The sequence below is a fragment of the Saccopteryx bilineata genome, chromosome 2 (genome assembly GCF_036850765.1).
Source record: "Saccopteryx bilineata isolate mSacBil1 chromosome 2, mSacBil1_pri_phased_curated, whole genome shotgun sequence".
Taxonomy (NCBI): Eukaryota; Metazoa; Chordata; class Mammalia; order Chiroptera; family Emballonuridae; genus Saccopteryx; species Saccopteryx bilineata.
In genome coordinates, this window is record NC_089491.1 from 201,105,795 (window position 1) to 201,111,794 (window position 6,000).

Genomic DNA, 6,000 nt, shown 5'->3' on the forward strand with positions numbered 1-6,000 from the left:
GGAGTCTGTCTGACTGCCTCCCCGTTTCCAGCTTCAGAAAAATGCAAAAACAACAACAACAAAAAAAAACACAGGCTAATAGGCTAATATATAAATCATTATTATAAGCAAAACCTTGAAAACAAGCAAATCTTCAATTTAGTAATTTCATGCACAGAAAATAATCCTGAGGAAATCCTTGTTGTGTGAAAAGAAATATATCAAAGCATTTCTTACCATGGCAAAAAATTAGAAGTAGACTAAGATTTTCTTGGTAGAAGACTAGTAAACAAAATAATGCATATATATAAATATTCATACAAAAACTCAAAGTATAAGTAATTTTTTGAAAAGTTTTTTTTTCTCTTTTTATCGAAAAAGGGACAGGGACAGACAGACAGGAAGGGAGAGAAAAGAGAAGCATCAATTCTTCTTCGTTGCAGCACCTTAGTTGTTCATTGATTGCTTTCTCATATGTGCCTTGATGAGGGGCTGTAGCTGAACCAGTGACCCCTTACTCAAGTCAGGGACCTTGGGCTCAAGCCAATGACCTTTGGGCTTAAGCCAGTTACCATGGGTCCATGTTTATGATTCCACGCTCTAGCCAGCAACCTTGGTGTTTTGAATCTGGGTCCTCAGCATCCCAAGCCAATGCTCTATCTACTGCACCACCACCTAGTCAGTCAAAAAAAAAAAAAAAAAAAAAAAGCTATTTTAAATGCACTATGGAGAATGTTGTCCTTAGAGATTTTTAAAACTGGAAATACAGTGTGTCCGTAAAGTCATGGTGCACTTTTGACTGGTCACAGGAAAGCGACAAAAGACAATAGAAATGTGAAATCTGCACCAAATAAAAGGAAAACCCTCCCAGTTTCATACCTATTCAGTGCATTTCGATGTGGGCTCACACACAGATTTTTTCGGGCTCCTTAGGTAGCTGCCCTGTATAACCTCTACAGACTCGTCACTGACTGATGGCCTATCAGAACGGGGTTTCTCTACCAAACTGCCGGTTTCCTTCAACTGCTTATCCCACCAAGTAATGTTATTCCTATGTGGTGGCGCTTCATTATAAACACGCCAATATTCACGTTGCACTTTGGTCATGAATTAGAGTTTAGCGAGCCACAGAACACACTGAACTTTTCTCTGTACCGTCCACATCTGACTGGCATAGCCGTGGGCTGCTCCACTGTATACACAGTGTTATGTCATTATCTGGACATGCGCACATGCTGCCACATCATCCTACAGAAACTGGGAGGGTTTTCCTTTTATTTGGTGCAGATTTCACATTTCTAGTGTCTTTTGTTGCTTTCCTGTGACTGGTTAAAAGTGCACCATGACTTGACGGACACACTGTATTACATAATTTATGAGCAAGTTATCTTTTTATAAACATTTAAATTATTATTATTATTATTATTTTCAAAATCTGAGTACTAATAAGAAAAAAGATCCTTTCAACTCTCAATTTCCACAATTCTTTGCTCTGTTTCCATTCTTTCATGCCTGGAAAAGAGAAGTTACCAAAAGAGAACATAGATGCAGGTATGGTTTAATTCTGTTATGTGTAATGTAAAGTTTGCTCTTAGTACAATCTTAATGGTGAAATCATGCACAGACGTGCTTTAAGCAGAGTTCTGTTCATTTTGGAAGAAACTGGATTAAGGGTGTGATCATCATTATTTTCTTTGCTATTATTTTTCAGTGTTCATTTCACTTCTATTCTTTCCTGGATCCTGTTCTTTCACTGGATTATCACGATAGTGTGTAGAATCACAACTTGTTTCATGAAATTTATAATTTGAACAAAGAAGTATCTGAATATGCCACACTGTTCATTTTGTCTGCCAAGTCTGGTGATCGCTAAAGAACATAAGAGAAAATACTCCTTTGTGTGCACTCCATTTCCCAGGTAAAACTGTATTAGGAATCATGTGGGAATATTTAAAACTGGCCAATACTTTCAAGTTTTTCTTTCTTCCAAGATTGCTCTGGAAGAAATCCAGCCTTACCTATCTCAAAAATTCAGCAGGGAAAAATAGCTGAAATAAATTAGGCATGTGATTACTTAATTCTGTGTTTACCTAGACATTCTGGCATTTGGCTCAAAAGACAAAGCTTTTTAGAAGTGTTATTTAAACTTAGTTTGGCCATAGATTTTAAATTGGAAGAAAAAAATGGTAACAGAGTAAAGGTCTATAAATCACACATGTTTGGGTTCATTACCAAGCTCCTCTCACCAAGCAGTACTAATAGAATTTGAAAAAGTGCTTTCCAGAATTAAGGTCTGCCACCTAGCAACCACTTTGAAATGCTTCCTGCACTGGCCCAAGACTACTCAAAATGACCAGTTTTGAAATTGGTGAGGTGTTTTGCTGTGCTTGGGCCACCGTCATGGCAGGGAAGATTAGAATTTTGTTTTTAGGACAAAGACATGCAGATTAGAAGGATTATTTTATTTAACTGCTCAACTGGTTTTGGAATAAAGTTGGCAGATTAAAAACAGATTAAAGGTTGCATCAGACATACTATGCTCATAAATTATTTGTTATCTGAAATTCACATTTAACAGGGCATCCTGTATTTTTATTTGCTAAATCTGGCAACTCTATTTTAGAGAGACTTAACTTGATTCCTCCAAGGCTGCTGATTCTATGAATTTAAAACACCTTTCTCAGGCCACTTGTTATTGAGCCTACCAGCCAGCCTGAAGCATAGGAAAACAAAAGTGTAGGGGGGTGGGAGCTAATGGAAGGAGGCAAGAAATCACCCTGAGGTTGCGCCCAGGAAAGCTAAATTGCGGGGAGGACAGGGGAAGGTAGGGTTTCAGCATGTAGGAGAGGAGTTGCCACAGAATGTAATGGTACATGGAGAGGAGAGGGAAGTGCCTAGAAATCTGGGAGGAAGTAGAGCAGCATGACAGCAGCAGTCATTTCATTTTTAAGAGGAAAAAGAGAGATAGTGAAGCCCTCCCTACATAAATGTTCGTTCTGAAACTTGGGCTGAGGTGGGAGGGGCACAAACAGCGAACCACTAGAGGGCGTTTCCACCTCCATGCAGCTGCCAAACTAGGCTCGGTCCAGCAAGAAGAGTGGGCCTGGGACTGCAGAGGCTTTGCCAAGGCCCTGAGCTTGGGAGAGGCTGTCTCTTTGTCTTCAATTCAGAACGCAGCTCCTCATCTCTCCGCCAGAAACCTGCAGCCCCTGCTTGTTAACTTGACCCAGCAGTACAAAACAGAATGTAAAATACACACATCATCTCAATGTGTTTGCACATGACTGAAGGAACATCTGAAAGACAAACAAGAAGCCCCTACCTGTGGCTGGCTACCTGAGGGGAAGAAGACAAGAGTGGGCAGGTCCCAGCTAAGAGTAAAGTATACTTGCTCACATATACTCTGTACTCACTGATTTATTTTACTATGTGTGTATACTGACACAAACGCTTTCGAATTATGACTAGACAAGTTCAGTTCAGAAGATAACTCATCTTTAAACTATTTGCATTTTAATTTAAGATGGTTCATTATGGTAAGAGATTTTTCAATAAATTTCTCTATATGGTTTTGCATACTCTGTGTCAAAGAGATCTGACATTTCAGGTTGCTTTCTGGAAAATTTGCTGCTAAAATCAGTGACAAATCAATAGTAAACCTTGACAAAAAGGTTTTCCTTATCTTTATAAATGTTTACTCTGAGTTTTGGGCCATGTTGTTTTTATATACAGATATTGAAAGTCTCAAAACGTAAGTTTGATAGAAATTAAATAAGAGTATTAAATATATATATTTATTTAAAGAAATATTGAATCCTATCTGTAAATTCTATGAGACCAGGAATAATTGTCTCTTTTGTGCAGTAATAGATCTCTAGGGCCTAGAGCAGTTTTTAGCACATATTAGTATTAGATGCTCAATAAATATTTGTTGAATAAAGTAATACATATCATTATAAAAATACAAACATTACAGAAAAATATGATATAGAATGTTTAATCTTCTTTAATCCCTTTCTTCTAAACAACCACTTTCAACCACTTATTCTAGTCTTTTCAAGTCAAAGAACAAATAATTTATTTCCTGAAGACTAAAAGTTTCATTGTAAACATGTTTTTAAAATAACAATAATGAAATATCACCATAAACATAAAAAGAACAAAATTTGAGAAAATGTTTGTTTACCTATAATTGGCAAAGTACTGGTATCTAAAATATGTAAAGAACTCACTCCAATCAGTTAGAAAAACTGCAAAACACTTGAATACACACTTCATATAAGAGTTACTTCTTTTTTTTTTTTTTTTTTTTTTTGTGATTTAATAATTTTATTTTATTTTTTTTAATGGGGTGACATCAATAAATCAGGATACATATATTCAAAGATAACAAGTCCAGGTTATCTTGTCGTTCAATTATGTTGCATACCCACTACCCAAAGTCAGATTGTCCTCTGTCACCTTCTATCTTGTTTTCTTTGTGCCCCTCCCACCCCCTATCCCTCTCCCATTCCCCCCTCCCCCCCGTAACCACCACACTATAAGAGTTACTTCTAATGGCCAAAATCATATGAAAAGTGTTCTCACATTTAGTCATGAGAGAAATGAAAATTAAAACCAGACTGTTGTGGACCATAAATGACAAAAGCCATTGTACAATAGATTTAAGGCTTAGCAAAAGGCTAAGTTCTCCCCCCTTCACCTTCATATTGGGCTATGATGCTGAGTATTTGCACCCACTTCACTTGCTTGCTTAAATTGCTGGAAGCAATTTAAATGCCCTTCCTCTTACTCTCTGTTTGTTCAGATGTTGGTTGATTTCACTTATGCATGGTAGGGGGATTCCTGTTTATGCCTTGGGAGAGTTCCTGCTTTAGCCTCGGATGTGTAACTTTGTATCAAGGACTTCCTTGATTTGCATATGGCTATATAGTAAAGCAAACTGGGACTTTGGGGCACTTGGATATTGCCATCAGCATTTGAAGAGTCTTCCCAGTCCCATTTTTCTTAATAAGTGTGTTTCCTTAATTCCGCACCATTATTAGGAGCTGCGCTGGTCCACGGCATCAGACAGTCAACAGATTGTTCAGGATGTTGAGGTCTCACAATACTAAATGTTGGCGAGGACCCTGAGCAACAGGTACTCCCATCTATTATCTGAGGGAGTAAATTGGTTAATCCAGTATAGATAACTCCTCAGTATTTTCTTCTTAAACTGAATATACAGCAACTCTTAGGTGTCTAATAAAAGTTCATTTAACATAGCAATATAGGTAACATGCCTAAATGAAAAACTACCCACTTGTTTACCAACAGAAGAATGGATTTTAAAAATGTGGTATAGTCCATGATGGAATTCTATACAGCAATGAAAAAGAAGAAACCATGTCTTTGAGCAAAAATATGGATGAATTTCACCAACATACAGTTGTCATAGGGTTTTGTCAAGGTTTCCTTAGAGGATCAGCAGGTCATTTCATTGGACTGCCTCTTGTAGCAATTTGGAAATATCCCAGAACTGAAATAGTTTGCATCTAGACAGCCAGCTCTAGTTGAGGTGTAGAGGCAATGTTAATGGGGAGAGGTGCATAGAGTCACAGAAAAGCTTTGTGGTTGAAGGGTAGACTGTGAAGCTAGGGGAACTGTTAGATTCAGGGAGTTCTGGGGCTGCCAAAGAGTGTAACTATTGAAGGAACAGGGAGTGTTGCAAAGAGTGTAACTATTGAAGGAACAGTAAGTGCTGATATGGCTCCCGTGAAGCTGAGAACAAAGAAGGTCAGAGACCTTTATCAGAAGTTTATGTTTGAAATTTGCCACTAAGCTAAAACCGGCCCCTGTTGCTATGCCAGCCCCTGTTGCTATGCTGCGTGTGACCTCCCTAGCCAATAGCTAAACTGCCACATCTGCTTCTGTACTATGCTTGCTCACTTAGGATATATAAGGGCCTGGCCGTAAGCTCCAAGCGTGGCTTCCGTTTGCAGCTCCTTGTGGGCACGGTGTCTCCGGACATCTTGGGAGTTT